Source organism: Ranitomeya variabilis, chromosome 3 (genome assembly GCF_051348905.1).
Source record: "Ranitomeya variabilis isolate aRanVar5 chromosome 3, aRanVar5.hap1, whole genome shotgun sequence".
NCBI classification, from domain to species: domain Eukaryota; kingdom Metazoa; phylum Chordata; class Amphibia; order Anura; family Dendrobatidae; genus Ranitomeya; species Ranitomeya variabilis.
In genome coordinates, this window is record NC_135234.1 from 172493419 (window position 1) to 172512459 (window position 19041).

The following is a 19041-nucleotide window of genomic DNA, read 5'->3' on the forward strand; positions in this document are numbered from 1 at the left end:
TGACCCACACAACGCCCCTCGGTGTCTTATTTATTTGGACTGCGAGGGTGTGATTCATGGGCAGGATCAGTGCATCAGTTCGCCTGTCCCTCCTCTCCTTCCGCCTTCTTCGGACTGTGCGGCTTCATGGCCGTGGCATGCGATAAGGGATCAGATGACGCCGCACAGTCTGAAGCGGGTGTAAGGACCCGAGTGTGAGAGGCGAACATATGTGCTGCGCCAGGCCCTGAATCCCAGCCCCGCAGTGTTTTAACAATGTTAAGACACTGCGGGGCTGGGATTCATGGGCATCGCGAACCGCACCGGCCGACATTACATGATGCCAGAAGATGGGCAGCGCTAACGGCGCTAGGCCAGGGGATAACACGACAGCGCAGACTCCTGTACAGCAAATAACAACGCTCGGGAGGCTGCACCCAGCACCAAGGTGGGATTCTTGACACCTGTGCTGCGTCTCATTACAAAGGGAACTCTCGCCTCCATTACACAGTTTGACTGTATAAAGGGCTAAATGTTATACGTGTTCCATTCAGCGTGTGCAAGGAGAAAAATTACAAGAGCAACCTTTGACTTGCGCAGCACTGCTGCTGCATAAGCTGTGGCTCTTCTACTTTGTAACCCCTGAGGGGGGGTTAAAGGTGACTTTTGAAATTGGTTCAATTAGGCTTCGGCCTACACTCTGCTCCACCTGCAGAGCCCGGGCTCCAACAACGCTAGTTGCTGTCCGGAAGTGCTGGCTGCACAGAGCCAAACACCTCGCCAATGTGTCAGTGGGGTCCAGCACCGCCAGCTGTTCCCCTGCTGTGTAGCCGGCAACGTGTCCTGCAAAAGCCACGCAGACACAACACACCCAAAGCTGCCGCCAGTGCAGGCTTCGGCCTACACTCCCCTCCCCCTGCTCCTCCTCCTGCTGTCCCTGGGCTCTAACACACCGCCAGTTGGGGCCCTAGGAAGACAAGCTTGAATAGGTCCCCATCCGGGTTCCAGTACCGTCAGCTGGTTCTCGGCAGTGTCTTTTGCTCTTGTACCTTCTGCTCCCCATCCTGGTTCCAGTACCGTCAGCTGGTTCCGGGCAGAGCCTTTGGCTTAGGTGCCTCCCTCTGGGTATCCGAGTTCCACCAACGTCAGGTGGTCCTTGGTAGTGCTTTCAGGCACGGGTACCTCCTGCTTAGTAACCGGGTTCCAGTAACGTCAGCTGGTCCTCGGTAGTTCCATTGGCTCTTGGACCTTCGGCTACCCATCCGGGTTCCAGTACCGTCAGCTGGTTCTCGGCAGTGTCTTTTGCTCTTGTACCTTCTGCTCCCCATCCTGGTTCCAGTACCGTCAGCTGGTTCCGGGCAGAGCCTTTGGCTTAGGTGCCTCCCTCTGGGTATCCGAGTTCCACCAACGTCAGGTGGTCCTTGGTAGTGCTTTCAGGCACGGGTACCTCCTGCTTAGTAACCGGGTTCCAGTAACGTCAGCTGGTCCTCGGTAGTTCCATTGGCTCTTGGACCTTCGGGTAGCCATCCGAGTTCCAGTTCCATCAGCTGTTTCTCGGCATTTTCTCAGCCTTCTTGTACCTTCTGCTACATTTCCAAGTTCAAGACCCGAAAGACGATGACCCGGAAGACCACCCCTAAGATGATGACGACACCAGAGACGACAACCACCGAGATGACGACGACCCTGGAGACGATGACCCTGAAGACGACCCCGATGACGACGACCCCGATGACGACGACCCCGATGACGACGACCCTGGAGATGACGACCCTGGAGATGATGACCCTGGAGATGACGACGACAACCTGGAAGACCGAGAAGCAGAAGAACAAGAGGCTGCAGAACAAAGAGCAGAAGAACATTAAGCATAAGACTAAATATCAGAGCAAAAGATATTATCTAAATTATAAGCAGAAGAAGACTAAGCAGTGTATGGGGGTGAGTCCGTTCCTCCTCGTGGTGCCCCTGGATAAAGCCTGATGCTGCAGGCCAAACTGAACGCGGACAAATGTAACTGTTTTGTGACAGGCAGAACGGAAGGTGTAATCTTCAAACTTTTATAGATAACAACTACGGGAATGCCTGTCACAAATAAGAATATGATGAAGAAGTTGAATATAAAAAAGATAATAGTTAAATAAAAAGAATATGAACAATGTAAAAAAAAAAATATATATATACGTAGAAAAGAAGAAGATGAATAAGGTGAAGAAGTTGATGTCACAGAAGCTGATGATGAGGATAATGAAGAAGAAAGTGTGGGAGAAGTAAAAAATAGGGTGAAGGGCGTGGAAGTAGTGAAACATCAATATCTGACAAAATAAATAAAAAATTAACATAGTCAAATTCTTTCTAACGCCGAACGTCATAAAAAAATTAAAAATACTGCTATTCTATTTGATTGGGATAAACCCCTGTGCCTTTAATGTCTCCGCCACCTCCCCCAATACATCCTACATTATTCTTAGTTGTTTTCCTTCATGTAGAATTAACCTACAAGGAAAGAAAGGGTTTATTTTAATTCCGATATTTTCGTCCCATTGACTTGCATTGGGATCGGGTATCGGTATCGGATTGGATTCCGATACTGTGACGGTATCGGCCGATACTTTCCGATACCGATACTTTCCGATATCGGAAAGTATCGCTCAACACTAATTATGAGGTTTACTATTTCTAATGTGCTCAACAACAAAAAATTCATTTTTAAAGCTTAGGTTTCTGTGACTGCTGACACTACAGTCTACATTACTACTTAGTTTACACCAAGTATCAGATATGAACAACTTCCTTTTGCATAGGAAGTGGTGCTTAAAAAGTCAGAGCAATGTTCCAAGGCAAGAACGGAAAGGCTCAGTTGAGTAAGTAAATGACACAATACAATGTTACATGCGCAGCGATCAAGTAGAGAAACTGCTTGTTTCCCACAACTAAAAAGCTGCGGACTAAACACATCAAGTATCACACCCATCATCTATTCCAAGGTACGTTACCCATAAAATTCATACTTTACTCTTCTATTACGTCTGATTCAAGTAGATACAAGAGTTCTTTATGGTAGCCATTTCTCACAGTAGTAAAGGAAAGTAATTCACTTGACTTGTATAACACATTTAAAGGAATAATAAAATCTGTCTGAACAAATTAATGAGAGAAACACAATCAGCAAAAATCTTAATATGCTGACCTTAGCACATTTTTTTTGCCTTTCTCTCACGAATCCTGCATCTATCTTTCTATCTATCTATCTATCTATCTATCTATCTATCTATCTATCTATCTATCTATCTATCTAGAGCAAAAAATTGTAACAGCACACTTATAAAAGTACTATGGAAGCAGGGCCTCTCAACAATGAGTCTCCTCCGTGCAAAAGGATATAAATTCAGAAAAAAAGAGGCAGCACTCCAGCATTTTCAAAAATACAAAAGGAACTTTAATAACCCTGGTGGCGTGGTAATGCTTCGGCTACAATGAGCCTTTCTCAAGAATGTGCTGCCTCTTGTTTCTGAATTTATATCTGTCTACCTATATTCTATCTATCTATCTATCTATCTATCTATCTATCTATCTATCTATCTATCTATATTATATCTATCTATCTGTCAATCTATCTATCTATCTATCTATCTATCTATCTATCTATCTATCTATCTATCTATCTATCCAGGGGCTGACACAGACAGCTTGGGGCCCCTGTGCAGGAAATATGCCTGGGCCCCCCCACCTTTTAAGGTGACATAATTACATAGTCTCCTTTATTATGTATATTGCCGTCCCTTATTATACAGTGCCCTTTCTTGTTATGTACAGCACCGTCCCTTACATATTGGATTTTATAGAGTCCTGTTTTTTATTACATACTGTCCTGTCTTGGCATGGGAAAGCTTCTTTTCTAAAGGAGAAGCTGATGGACTGGTAGTCTGGTCACTGGTTCCTCCATCAGTAGTCATTTTATATCTAAAAAGAGAGGGGACTATGTAATAAAAGAAGGTGCTGTGAATAACAAAAATAACAAGAATACACTATGTAAGAGACAGCACTGTACATAACAGCAGAGGAAGCTATATAATAAGGGAGGGCATCATATATAACTAGAGAGGATGGTACGTAATAAGGGACTGTGTTATGCATAACAAAAGAGGAAACTGTAACTAAGGATAGTGTTATACATAATAAGTGAGCATACTATACACTAAGGGACTGTGCTATACATAAGTGAGTACACTATATACTAAGGGACTTCGCTATACATAATAAGTGAGTACACTTCATACTAAGGGACTGTGTTAGACATAATAATCGATAATCTCATTATTGCCCTCCCCACTACCCCATCGTTGTCCTTTCCACTGCCACCGTCATTGCCTCCTCCCCACCACCCCATCATTGTCCTTTCCACTGCCATCATCATTGTCTTCTCCCCCAAAACCCCCATCATTGCCCATTCCATGACCTCCATCATTTCCTCCACCCCCACCATCCCCACTATTGCCCTTTCCACCACCACCACCATCATTGTCTTTTCCCCCACCACCCCATCATTGCCCATTACACCGCCTCCATCATTTCCACCTCCCCACCACCCCCATTATTGCCCATTCACCACATACATCATTTCCTCCTCCCCATCACCCCATTATTGTCCTTTCCACCACCCCATCATTGCTTTCTCCCCCACCACCCCTATTATTGCCTTCTCCGTCAACCCAATCATTGCCTTTTGCCCCATCACCCCATCATTGCCCTCTCTGTCAACCCAATCATTGCGTTCTGCCCCATCACCCCCATCATTGCCCTCTCCTCCATCTACACACACATCACCATTCACCTCTCTGCATACACACACAAACACACAGCACCATTCACCTCTCTGCATACACATACACACACAAACACCTCACCTCTGCGCATGGTATGCTGAAGCCGCACCATCGCCGGCAGCTTTCTGTCTCGCACAGGCTCCGGCGCTGAATGATGATGCATTCCCTGCAGTTCCGCTCCACTGCCATTTACTCTTGCATGCAGCGGAAAAGCAGGGATTGCTCCCTGCCCACCGCACATGAGGGTAATCTGGCCAGGGGACCCCGGAGCCTCAGGGTTAGATAAACTGACCAGATTGCCCTCATTATTAGCTGCACTGCAGGGGCTCCCCGGAGCCCACGTATCTATCTATCTACAGTATCTATCCCATATCTATCTATCTATCTATCTATCTATCTATCTATCTATCTATCTATCTATCTATCTATATCTATCCCATATCTATCTATCTAGCTCATATCTATCTATCTAGCTAGCTAGCTATCTAGCTATCTATCATCTATCTATCCGTAAGTCTGTCTATGCATCTGTCTACTTCACATGTAAGTACTCAGCAAGTGGGCTATACAGCTGACACTAGCCCGAATCCAGGTGCCTAGGCTTCCATCCAACTTAGGAACTAAAGTTCATCAAAACATTTCAGATGCCTGGTTCAAACCAGGACAATCTTTACTTCTGCACCCAGCATTTTCTGCACGTCCTCATGTGGTTACTTGGCCCCTCTATGTACATCGTGACTAATAGGGACCCATTTAAAAAACTATGTACAGTTTTTGAGGTGACCCTGTGTATATGAAAGTGCAATCTGCTGAGTTTTCATACAATGCTAAACAAGTTGTATTTAGGTACATATCAGCTAGACGGAGGCCAAAAGGACTCATGTTTGTCCTTCAGTTGGTAAATTGAGGCCTGTAGTTAGGGTACCGTCTCACTATACGATTTACCAACGATCACGACCTGCGATACGACCTGGCCGTGATCGTTGGTAAGTCGTTGTGTGGTCGCTGGGGAGCTGTCACACAGACCGCTCTCCAGCGACCAACGATGCCGAGGTTCGCTGGTAACCAGGGTAAACATCGGGTTACTAAGCGCAGGGCCGCGCTTAGTAACCCGATGTTTACCGTGGTTACCAGCGTAAAAGTAAAAAAAAACAAACAGTACATACTGACCATCTGATGTCCGTCAGGTCCCTTGCCGTCTGCTTCCTGCTCTGACTGAGTGCAGCCGTACAGTGAGAGCAGAGCGCAGCAGTGACGTCACCGCTGTGATCTGCTCTCACTTTCCGGCCGGCAGACAGACAGAGCGGGAAGCAGACGGCAAGGGACCTGACGGACATCAGATGGTGAGTATGTACGGTTTTTTTTTTTTTACTTTTACGCTGGTAACCAGGGTAAACATCGGGTTACTAATCGCGGCCCTGCGCTTAGTAACCCGATGTTTACCCTGGTTACCAGCGAATGCATCGCTGGATCGCTGTCACACACAACGATCCAGCGATGACAGCGGGAGATCCAGCGACGAAAGAAAGTTTCAAACGATGTGCTACGACGTACGATTCTCAGCAGGGTGTCTGATCGCAGTAGCGTGTCAGACACTGCGAGATCGTAACGATATCGCTAGAACGTCACGAATCGTGCCGTCGTAGCGATAAAAATGCCACTGTGTGACGGTACCCTAACACTAAGGTATTGTGACAGGGCCACTGGTGTCGTACATGAGGCGAGATACGTGTCACAAAGTTTGCTTTCCTGCATGATGTGAAAGCCATAAGTGTTTTAAGTGCTGACACCAATCCAGTCATATAGGGGCCTGGCTTTCATGGTGGGTAGGTCACAGAGTGGCAGGATGCCTACCCACCATATCTCCACCTCCAGGGTGTGGCTGGAGGGAGTTAAATGTCCAACCAGGTTATTTTCTCTGTCTGTGTTGTGTGGAGGAAGGAAGCCTCCATACTGAAGCTCATGTGAGAGCTGCCATAGGTGTTGTCTCAGAAGTACCTGGCAAGACTGTGTATGCTGTGTGTACTTTCTTTTGAGCCAGACAAGCTGTTTTTCTGTTACCAGCTTGGGTTCCTGGTTTATGATGCAATAAATCACCCAGTGTCTTCAACCAAATGTGGTCCTGTGTCTACCTCGAGGAGCAGCTAAGCGAGTCAACCCCTCACAGTATATACAGGGAAAAGCTCCTCGTCCTTTTGATTAAGGGCACAAACAACCAAAACTCACATATCACTGTTATGTAAAGGATCTAAACTTCGAGATTTCTTAATCATAACATATCACTGCAAAATATCATAAAAATCTTCTTCATGAAAGCAGAAAAATACATATACCTGTTATGGTGATGCTTAGAGATATATGTTGCCAGCGATTTAGCTAGTACAACATGCGATATGATGATTTGACCATGAACTCACATTTTAGTTGTAATTCCATGTAAATTTGTCATCAGTCCTCATTCCATCTGGTTAGATAATGATATAAATCAACAGGTTTGGTTTCTCATTCCTTTTCAGATCCTCTCTTCCTAAGCTTATGGCCGCATACACATTACTAATATAGTGTCAGGACTCTGAACATTTTTTACTACCTTTTGTGCATTACTGCCCTTTTCCAAGATGGCGTCTTTGGTCTCATGCGCACTGTGTCTTCGTGCTATAAAACTCCACCCCAGCCTTCAGTCTGTGCTAGAGTACTCTGCCTTGCATCCAGCGCCTGACCTCTGGTGACTCCCTGGCTATATAACTGCTCCTGTGAACCTGTGGGGTTATCCTGCTACTCTCCTCGGAGTTCCTGCTGCATACACCAGTTCCAGTAATCCTCCTTCATCTGCTGCTCGTGTTTACTTCCATCTGCATTTGCTGGACATGTAAGCTTTGCTGCTCTGCAAGAACCTGATACTATTACCCAGGCCTCCCTGGTTGAGCTAAGATATTATTTGAACTGCCTTATAAGCATATCTATCTGTGTTTTGGACTAAGCAAGGACTTATTCGTGTCAAGTATCCTCAAGAATAATTGTGCTTCATAGACTTTCTGCGTGATTGCATTTTCCTCTGAAGTTTCCTATAGACTGCTAAGCTGCATTTAATATTTACTCCAAGTGTTGTGGACTTGAGTTTCTCTCTGCACTTGTTTGAATCACCGTGTGATAGTGCAGCGCCCCAGAGTCCTGGTCGTTGCAGTACTGTGGCTCCGCCACTAAGGGGAGCCACGGTGCGTTCGATGGCACTGAAGAAGTTCCTCCAATCAGGTATCACAGACACCAATATGTTTCACAGCTGGGACTCCGGGGGGAGCTAAGGGTGCTATTCATTAGGCCACTCCCCACCATAGTGGGTAAACTGGGGGTCAGGCAGGAAGTTAGGGAGAAAGCTGACTGGATCGAACGAAGCAACACCTAGTGAGAGAGGGTGTTGTGGAGGAAGAGACAGTAGGGTCTCTGCCAGGGGTGGGATCCTGGCAGAGGCTTGGCATTGAAAGAACGTAACGGGACCGTGCCTGCTCAGAATAGCGGCGGTGCCCTAAGAAAGGATTAGAAGCGAGATAGATTGTGCTGAGTGAGAAACGAAATCAAGCAGAAGGAGAATACCAGCAGGGGTTTTGTTGAAAGAGGCAGCACCTTGCTGAGGCGCATTACCGGTGGCCGGAACGCCGAGGGAGTGGAATAATATACAGCTTTAAGCCATACTCCAAACAGCGGCAGGACAGTCAGTCTCAGGCGGGCTGTCTACCACATATCACCTATGAAGTCTTGGGGGGCAATTGCGGGAGAGGGGCGTCTCTAGGGTCCCGGAAGAACTCCAGGCCTACCTGACAAACGGGTGCCGTTCTTACTGTAACATCAGGAAGGGACGGAAGATTAGCAGAAGATCAGTTAATCGAGTTGTGAGGGAACTTAAGAAACAGACACAACAGTTGTGGGGTACTTTCCGTAAGCACAGCAGGGAAGGACTACAACACAAAGCGCTAAGAAGGAAGGCACTGATTTCCACCTGTGAGGAGAACTCTGGAAGTGCCATTGGACCGGCCGGACTTGCGCAGCCTGGTGGACCGGATTCTGGACTGAGGACCGAGAGATCTCCAGTAAAGAGGTAAAGAGACTGCAACCTGGTGTCCTCGTTATTTACCGCGACCTGCACCCCACAACTGCACCGCTATACCACCGTTAACAGCACCTATTTGCAACGGACGTCCCCCACTGACAGACAGGGCCACGGACCGGGTCTAGCCACCGTGACAACCCCAGGACTGAGATCCCAGAGGCCCGGCTCCGGGTACCCCTCGGCCCTGCGGCGGTGTGGGGGCGCTCCAATAATATAGACTTTACCACTTATAAAACTGTGTCCTGTAGTTGTCTTATTCCACGCAAAGAGTCTCCTGAGTTATGCCCTATAATTATTATATATAGTAAGATGCCCCAGGCGCACTACTATAGCATGACGTAATCTTATACGGTGCAATAACCAACCAGTAGTAAAAAATAATACCAGAAACAATAGAGAGAATAGCATTACTGTAAGGTATGCACACTTAAACATAAGAATAGTAGTGTAAGATTAAACTTTATTGCCACATAGTTACAAAAATTAAAACCTAAGTAAAACCTGTTGGTATGCCCACTCAAGCCCTGTTCTTAGTATACAAAGGTTATCAGCATATGAGCGTATATGTAGCTTAATACCTTGCAATAATCAATACAAACAACTAAACAGTTGATAAACACCTGAACCTCTCAAGGGTCTATAAGTCAGTGGCAGGGCCGGACTTAGCCCAAAAGGCGCCCTGTGCGAGACTGCAGGACGGCGCCCCCTCCAAACTTTGAAAGAAAACAATAACTCTTTAATATTCACAACAACACGTTTACTTAGAAAACTTGTGTTTCCCTGCAAAACACTTGAAGAAACACTAATATTGCAATAACGGGAATTATAAAGTGCTTTAAAGCGGACCAAAAGGAAAAAATGACGCTTGGTCCAAAGCCATATGGGCTGACAGCCAATCAGAGTGCAGAGCGGCGGCCTGCAAGGCCAAACACCGCCACACCATGACCAGATGACATATTACCACCACAGTGATCGAATAATATCAAATACAAGGAACGAATACCACAACATCATGACCAGACCACATATTACCACCACATAGTGACTGAATACTACAATACTGATCAATAATAAAAAAAAACACAATACTATCACCATAAGTGCCATTATACACAGGAGATCTGTACTTAGTATGCAGCGTCTGTGTATAGGTAATACAGTGATCACCGGTGACATACACAGGACCTCAGTATATAGTATACAGTGTATAGTGTCAGTGTATAGGTAACACACTGACTCACCAGTGACATCTCTAGGTGAAGTCCTTCATCTTTCATCCCGCACAGACCGCCATCACTTCATCCAGCCAGGACTCGTCTCTGCAGGAAATACACACAGTTATCTCGAGTTCCACTTGCAGAACACATTACTTAATTTTCCCAACTTCTACATTACACCACATGAAGAAGGCGACATTGTGTCACTCTACACAGTAATAGGACCGCCCCTCCATTTAAAACAGTATACTCAAAAAATAAAATAAATACATCACTGCAGTAATAATATCCCTTAATTAGCCCCTATGGTAATAATATTCGCCATCCTGGCCCCCGTGTGTCTCATTCCTGGCGTCAGCCATATATTCTCCCATCCTGCCCTAATGAGTATCTATCCTGCCCCATATGATCTTCCCATCCTGCCCCATCTGTCTCCATTGTATCCATCCTGCCCCATCTGTCTCCAATCCTGCCTCCAGTGTCTCCAGTCATGACGCCATGTCTGTCATCCTGCCCCGTGTCTCCATTCTGCCCCTGTGTCAAGCATTCTGCCCGTGTCCAGCATTCTGCACCAGTGTCCAGCATTCTGCACCAGTGTCCAGCATTCTGCACCAGTGTCCAGCTTTCTGCCCCTGTGTCCAGCTTTCTGCCCCCTGTGTCCAGCTTTCTGCCCCAGTGTCCAGCTTTCTGCCCCAGTGTCCAGCTTTCTGCCCCAGTGTCCAGCGTTCTGCCCCAGTGTCCAGCTTTCTGCCCCAGTGTCCAGCGTTCTGCATCAGTGTCCAGCGTTCTGCCCCAATGTCCAGCGTTCTGCCCCTGTGTCCAGCGTTCTGCCCCAGTGTCCAGCTTTCTGCCCCAGTGTCCAGCTTTCTGCCCCAGTGTCCAGCGTTCTGCCCCAGTGTCCAGCTTTCTGCCCCAGTGTCCAGCGTTCTGCATCAGTGTCCAGCGTTCTGCCCCAATGTCCAGCGTTCTGCCCCTGTGTCCAGCGTTCTGCCCCTGTGTCCAGCTTTCTGCCCCAGTGTCCAGCTTTCTGCCCCAGTGTCCAGCTTTCTGCCCCAGTGTCCAGCTTTCTGCCCCAGTGTCCAGCGTTCTGCCCCCGTGTCCAGCGTTCTGCCCCCGTGTCCAGCGTTCTGCCCCAGTGTCCAGCGTTCTGCCCCAGTGTCCAGCGTTCTGCCCCAGTGTCCAGCGCTCTGCCCCCCCTGTGTCCAGCTTTCTGCCCCGTCTCCAGCTTTCTGCCCCAGTGTCCAGCTTTCTGCCCCAGTGTCCAGCGTTCTGCCCTGCCCCCCCCTCCCGATCGCCGCTCTCAATAATAATTAAAAAAAAAAACAAGTTCTTCTTACCTGACCGCGATCCTGCTCTATCTGCTTATCGGTGGGGGCGGCCATCTTCCTGAGGCCGCGCGTGCGCAGGTGGAGTGCTCTGCTGCCCAGGGCTTCAGGAAAATGGCCGCGGGATGCCGCGCATGCGCAGATGGAGATCGCGGCGGGAATTTTTCTGAAGCCGAGAAGCGAACAGCCAGGTAAATTCTGCGCCGCCGGCGACCCGCCCCCCCGCATTGTGCCGCCCCCCGCATTGTGCCGCCCCCTTCCTACGCCACTGCCAGGGGGGGCCCGATGACCGGGGGCGTGGTAACCGGAACGCTGGCAGATGGAAATTTTAGAAAACGGCTGCCCCGTACCGGGTCGTACCGGCTGAATCCCACCCCTGATTGTGATGTAATGTGACATTAATCTGCTGAGCTCAATAAATGCGCCCCTTGTATGCTAACGAGCCTTGGCGCCCTGTGCGGCCGCACAGGTCGCACAGGGCAAAGGCCGGCCCTGGTCAGTGGGCCACTTCGGGGTCCTCCACTCATGTTCTGGCTGGTTGTGACTAGGTTTTCCGGGTATTTTACCCTTGGCTGCATAACTGGATACCTTTGTCTGAATTACCTCACGGCAGTCCTGCGGGCCACTCCTCTCTTATGTAAGCAGTTGCATTACAAATTATTTCCTCATTGGTGCACCTCAAGCCCTTTTCTTTTTGGGTTCTTTCAGTGTTTTGCAGACTAAGATTCTCAGGTTTTTATAGACCCTTTTTGGTTACTGTGGTCTAATAGGGAATCAGAAAAGCACATACCATAAGATACGGTCTTCCCAAAACCCTATCTGATGACAAATGCACATCTACTGCAATCTCCTGCTCTGTGGCCTCCCCTCTAACACTCTCGCACCCCTCCAATCTATTCTAAACTCTGCTGCCCGACTAATCCACCTGTCCCCCCGCTATTCCCTGGCCTCTCCCCTCTGTCAATCCCTTCACTGACTCCCCATTGCCCAGAGACTCCAGTACAAAACCCTAACCATGACGTACAAAGCCATCTATAACCTGTCTCCTCCATACATCTGTGACCTCGTCTCCTGGTACTTACCTACACGCAACCTCCGATCCTCACAAGATCTCCTTCTCTACTCCCCTCTTATCTCCTCTTCCCACAATCGTATACAAGATTTCTCTCACGTATCACCCCTACTCTGGAACCCTCTACCACAACACATCAGACTCTCGCCTACCATCGAAACCTTCAAAAAGAGCCTGAAGACCCACCTCTTCCGACAAGCCTACAAGCTGCAGTAACCACCGATCAACCAAACCGCTGCATGACCAGCTCTATCCTCACCTACTGTATTCTCACCCATCCCTTGTAGATTGTGAGCCTTCGCGGGCAGGGTCCTCTCTCCTCCTGTACCAGTTATGACTTGTATTGTTTAAGAATATTGTACTTGTTTTTATTATGCATACCCCTCCTCACATGTAAAGCGCCATGGAATAAATGGCGCTATAACAATAAATAATAATAATAATAATCTAGCAGGATGCAGCAGACCTCCACTAATAAAGGCAGGGTGTTGTGAAATTGGATTTTGGGCTCCCCCGGTGGCCACTGGTGGAATTGAACTGGTGTGCATCATCCCCTCTGTTCACCTGTTTCCATCAGGATGTGGGAGTCGCTATTTAACCTTGCTCCTCTGTCACTTCCATGCCGGTCAACATTGTAATCAGAAGCCTTTCTGTGCTTGTTCCTGCTGCTAGACAACTCCCAGCTAAGTTGGACTTTAGTCCTCGTTTGTTTTTGCATTTTGTTCCAGTTCACAGCTGTAGTTTCGTTTCTGTGTCTGGAAAGCTCTTGTGATCTGAAATTGCCACTCTGATGTTATGAGTTAATACTAGAGTCTTAAAGTAATTTCAGGATGGTATTTTGATAGGGTTTTCAGCTGACCATGAAAGTGCCCTTTCTGTCTTCCTGCTATCTAGTAAGCGGACCTCAATTTTGCTAAACCTATTTTCATACTACGTTTGTCATTTCATCTAAAATCACCGCCAATATATGTGGGGGCCTCTGTCTGCCTATCGGGGAAATTTCTCTAGAGGTGAGCCAGGACTATATTTTCCTCTGCCAGGATTAGTTAGTCCTCCGGCCGGCGCTGGGCGTCTAGGGATAAAAAACGTAGGCAACGCTACCCGGCTACTGTTAGTTGTGCGGCAGGTTTAGTTCATGGTCAGTTTAGTTTCCATCCTTCCAAGAGCTAGTACTTATGTTTGCTGGGCTATGTTCTCTTGCCATTGAGAACCATAACAGTTTGGACCGGCCCAAAAAGGGTTAAATTAATTGACAGAGAAAGGAGAGAAAAGAGAAGTCTGCTGAAGATTTTTTTTTTTTTTTCCCTTCCCTTCAGTTCTGAGTGTGCTTGTAATTGAATCTCTTGCAAGTCTGCCTATATTGCAGCCTTTCTCTCTCTCTCTCTCCTTCTAATCCTGGAATGGCTCTGTGTTCACCTGTTTAAAATGGATATTCAGAGTTTAGCTGCAGGTTTGAATAATCTCACCACGAAAGTTCAAAATTTACAAGATTTTGTTGTTCATGTTCCTATGTCTGAACCTAGAATTCCTTTGCCTGATTTTTTCTCGGGGAATAGATCTTGCTTTCAAAATTTCAAAAATAATTGCAAGTTGTTTTTGTCCCTGAAATCTCGCTCTGCTGGAGATCCTGCTCAGCAGGTCAGGATTGTGATTTCCTTGCTCCGGGGCGACTCTCAGGATTGGGCTTTTGCATTGGCTCCAGGGGATCCTGCGTTGCTCAATGTGGATGCGTTTTTTCTGGCCTTGGGGTTGCTTTATGAGGAACCTCAGTTAGAGCTTCAGGCGGAAAAGGCCTTGATGTCCCTATCTCAGGGGCAAGACGAAGCTGAAATATACTGCCAGAAATTCCGTAAATGGGCTGTGCTTACTCAGTGGAATGAGTGCGCCCTGGCGGCGAATTTCAGAGAGGGTCTCTCTGATGCCATTAAGGATGTTATGGTGGGGTTCCCTGTGCCTGCGGGTCTGAATGAGTCCATGACAATGGCTATCCAGATCGATAGGCGTCTGCGGGAGCGCAAACCTGTGCACCATTTGGCGGTGTCTACTGAGAAGACGCCAGAGAATATGCAATGTGATAGAATTCTGTCCAGAAGTGAACGGCAGAATTTTAGACGAAAAAATGGGTTGTGCTTCTATTGCGGTGATTCAACTCATGTTATATCAGCATGCTCTAAGCGTACTAAGAAGCTTGATAAGTCTGTTTCAATTGGCACTTTACAGTCTAAGTTTATTCTATCTGTGACCCTGATTTGTTCTTTATCATCTATTACCGCGGATGCCTATGTCGACTCTGGCGCCGCTTTGAGTCTTATGGATTGGTCCTTTGCCAAACGCTGTGGGTATGATTTGGAGCCTCTTGAAACTCCTATACCCCTGAAGGGGATTGACTCCACCCCATTGGCTAGTAATAAACCACAATACTGGACACAAGTAACTATGCGGATTAATCCGGATCATCAGGAGATTATTCGCTTTCTTGTGCTGTATAACCTACATGATGTGTTGGTGCTTGGATTGCCATGGCTGCAATCTCATAACCCAGTCCTTGACTGGAAAGCTATGTCTGTGTTAAGCTGGGGATGTAAGGGGACGCATGGGGACGTACCTGTGGTTTCCATTTCATCATCTATTCCCTCTGAGATTCCTGAATTCTTGACTGAATATCGTGACGTTTTTGAAGAACCTAAGCTTGGTTCATTACCTCCGCACCGGGAGTGCGATTGTGCCATAGATTTGATTCCGGGTAGTAAATACCCTAAGGGTCGTTTATTTAATCTGTCTGTGCCTGAACATGCTGCTATGCGAGAATATATAAAGGAGTCCTTGGAAAAGGGACATATTCGTCCTTCGTCATCTCCCTTAGGAGCCGGTTTTTTCTTTGTGGCTAAGAAAGATGGCTCTTTAAGACCGTGTATTGATTATCGGCTTTTGAATAAAATCACGGTTAAATATCAATATCCGTTGCCACTGCTGACTGATTTGTTTGCTCGCATAAAGGGGGCCAAGTGGTTCTCTAAGATAGATCTCCGTGGGGCGTATAATTTGGTGCGAATTAAACAGGGGGATGAGTGGAAGACCGCATTTAATACGCCCGAGGGCCACTTTGAGTATTTGGTGATGCCTTTTGGTCTTTCAAATGCCCCTTCAGTCTTTCAGTCCTTTATGCATGACATTTTCCGTGATTATTTGGATAAATTTATGATTGTGTATCTGGATGATATTTTGATTTTTTCGGATGACTGGGACTCTCATGTCCAGCAGGTCAGGAGGGTTTTTCAGGTTTTGCGGTCTAATTCCTTGTGTGTGAAGGGTTCTAAGTGCGTTTTTGGGGTACAAAAGATTTCCTTTTTGGGATATATTTTTTCCCCCTCTTCCATCGAGATGGATCCTGTCAAGGTTCAGGCTATTTGTGATTGGACGCAACCCTCTTCTCTTAAGAGTCTTCAGAAATTTTTGGGCTTTGCTAACTTTTATCGTCGATTTATTGCTGGTTTTTCTGATGTTGTTAAACCATTGACTGATTTGACTAAGAAGGGTGCTGATGTTGCTGATTGGTCCCCTGCTGCTGTGGAGGCCTTTCGGGAGCTTAAGCGCCGCTTTTCTTCCGCCCCTGTGTTGCGTCAGCCTGATGTTGCTCTTCCTTTTCAGGTTGAGGTCGACGCTTCTGAAATCGGAGCTGGGGCAGTTTTGTCGCAGAGAAGTTCCGATTGTTCCGTGATGAGACCTTGTGCCTTTTTCTCGCGTAAATTTTCGCCCGCCGAGCGGAATTATGATGTTGGGAATCGGGAGCTTTTGGCCATGAAGTGGGCTTTTGAGGAGTGGCGTCATTGGCTTGAGGGGGCTAGACATCAGGTGGTGGTATTGACTGACCACAAAAATCTAATTTATCTTGAGTCCGCCAGACGCCTGAATCCTAGACAGGCGCGCTGGTCGTTGTTTTTCTCTCGGTTTAATTTTGTGGTGTCCTACCTGCCGGGTTCTAAGAATGTTAAGGCGGATGCCCTTTCTAGGAGTTTTGAGCCTGACTCCCCTGGTAACTCTGAACCTACAGGTATCCTTAAGGATGGAGTGATATTGTCTGCCGTTTCTCCAGACCTGCGGCGGGCCTTGCAGGAGTTTCAGGCGGATAGACCTGATCGTTGCCCACCTGGTAGACTGTTTGTTCCTGATGATTGGACCAGTAAAGTCATTTCTGAGGTTCATTCTTCTGCGTTGACAGGTCATCCTGGAATCTTTGGTACCAGGGATTTGGTGGCAAGGTCCTTCTGGTGGCCTTCCCTGTCTCGAGATGTGCGAGGCTTTGTGCAGTCTTGTGACGTTTGTGCTCGGGCCAAGCCTTGTTGTTCTCGGGCTAGTGAATTGTTGTTGCCCTTGCCTATCCCGAAGAGGCCCTGGACGCACATCTCTATGGATTTTATTTCGGATCTTCCTGTTTCTCAGAAGATGTCTGTCATCTGGGTGGTGTGTGACCGTTTCTCTAAGATGGTCCATTTGGTTCCCCTGCCTAAGTTGCCTTCTTCTTCCGAGTTGGTTCCTCTGTTTTTTCAAAATGTGGTCCGTTTGCATGGTATTCCGGAGAATATCGTTTCTGACAGAGGAACCCAATTCGTGTCTAGATTTTGGCGAGCATTCTGTGCTAGGATGGGCATAGATTTGTCTTTCTCGTCTGCTTTCCATCCTCAGACTAATGGCCAGACCGAGCGGACGAATCAGACCTTGGAGACATATTTGAGGTGTTTTGTGTCTGCAGATCAGGATGATTGGGTTGCTTTTTTGCCTTTAGCGGAGTTTGCCCTCAATAATCAGGCCAGCTCTGCCACCTTGGTGTCTCCTTTTTTCTGTAATTCGGGGTTTCATCCTCGATTTTCTTCTGGTCAGGTGGAATCTTCGGATTGTCCTGGAGTGGATGCTGTGGTGGAGAGGTTGCATCAGATTTGGGGGCAGGTAGTGGACAATTTGAAGTTGTCCCAGGAGAAGACTCAGCTTTTTGCCAACCGCCGGCGTCGGGTTGGTCCTCGGCTTTGTGTTGGGGACTTGGTGTGGTTGTCTTCTCGTTTTGTCCCTATGAGGGTTTCTTCTCCTAAGTTTAAGCCTCGGTTCATCGGCCCGTACAAGATATTGGAGATTCTTAACCCTGTGTCCTTCCGTTTGGACCTCCCTGCATCTTTTTCTATTCATAATGTTTTTCATCGGTCATTGTTGCGCAGGTATGAGGTACCGGTTGTGCCTTCCGTTGAGCCTCCTGCTCCGGTGTTGGTTGAGGGCGAGTTGGAGTACGTTGTGGAAAAAATCTTGGACTCCCGTGTTTCCAGACGGAAACTCCAGTATCTGGTCAAATGGAAGGGATACGGTCAGGAGGATAATTCTTGGGTGACTGCCTCTGATGTTCATGCCTCCGATCTGGTCCGTGCCTTTCATAGGGCTCATCCTGATCGCCCTGGTGGTTCTGGTGAGGGTTCGGTGCCCCCTCCTTGAGGGGGGGGTACTGTTGTGAAATTGGATTTTGGGCTCCCCCGGTGGCCACTGGTGGAATTGAACTGGTGTGCATCATCCCCTCTGTTCACCTGTTTCCATCAGGATGTGGGAGTCGCTTTTTAACCTTGCTCCTCTGTCACTTCCATGCCGGTCAACATTGTAATCAGAAGCCTTTCTGTGCTTGTTCCTGCTGCTAGACAACTCCCAGCTAAGTTGGACTTTAGTCCTCGTTTGTTTTTGCATTTTGTTCCAGTTCACAGCTGTAGTTTCGTTTCTGTGTCTGGAAAGCTCTTGTGATCTGAAATTGCCACTCTGATGTTATGAGTTAATACTAGAGTCTTAAAGTAATTTCAGGATGGTATTTTGATAGGGTTTTCAGCTGACCATGAAAGTGCCCTTTCTGTCTTCCTGCTATCTAGTAAGCGGACCTCAATTTTGCTAAACCTATTTTCATACTACGTTTGTCATTTCATCTAAAATCACCGCCAATATATGTGGGGGCCTCTGTCTGCCTATCGGGGAAATTTCTCTAGAGGTGAGCCAGGACTATATTTTCCTCTGCCAGGATTAGTTAGTCCTCCGGCCGGCGCTGGGCGTCTAGGGATAAAAAACGTAGGCAACGCTACCCGGCTACTGTTAGTTGTGTGGCAGGTTTAGTTCATGGTCAGTTTAGTTTCCATCCTTCCAAGAGCTAGTACTTATGTTTGCTGGGCTATGTTCTCTTGCCATTGAGAACCATAACAGCAGGGGCAGCACAGGTGTAAACTAGTAATAAAAACAGCCACCACCACACCTACCAAATTATGATTAAAATTGCACATTGATATGGTTTTCATAGGATGCCAGTCACACAGGTAAGTGTGATGCAATGTGCCTGGCTGCAGCTTATTAATGACCATTCCATTTTTTGCTTCATGCCTCTAGCCTTACAGGTTTTACTTATGTTTTAATTTTTGTAACTATGTGCCAATAAAGTTTTTTCTTACACTACTTTTCTTATGTTTAAATATTCATACCTTACAGTAGTGCTTCTCTTGTTTCT

At 47.2% G+C, this 19041-nt stretch overlaps 1 protein-coding gene across 2 annotated transcripts in view; it reads left to right on the top strand.

Moving 5' to 3' along the window:
• Positions 1 to 2833: 2833 nt before the first annotated feature.
• LOC143815558 (EF-hand calcium-binding domain-containing protein 4B-like) overlaps positions 2834 to 19041 on the top strand; it is a 127571-nt gene continuing 111363 nt past the window's right edge. For both annotated transcript variants that reach the window (XM_077294874.1, XM_077294875.1), the window contains exon 1: positions 2834 to 2966. The gene's annotated coding sequence lies outside the window, so the exon portion shown is untranslated. The remainder of the gene's footprint in view (positions 2967 to 19041) is intronic.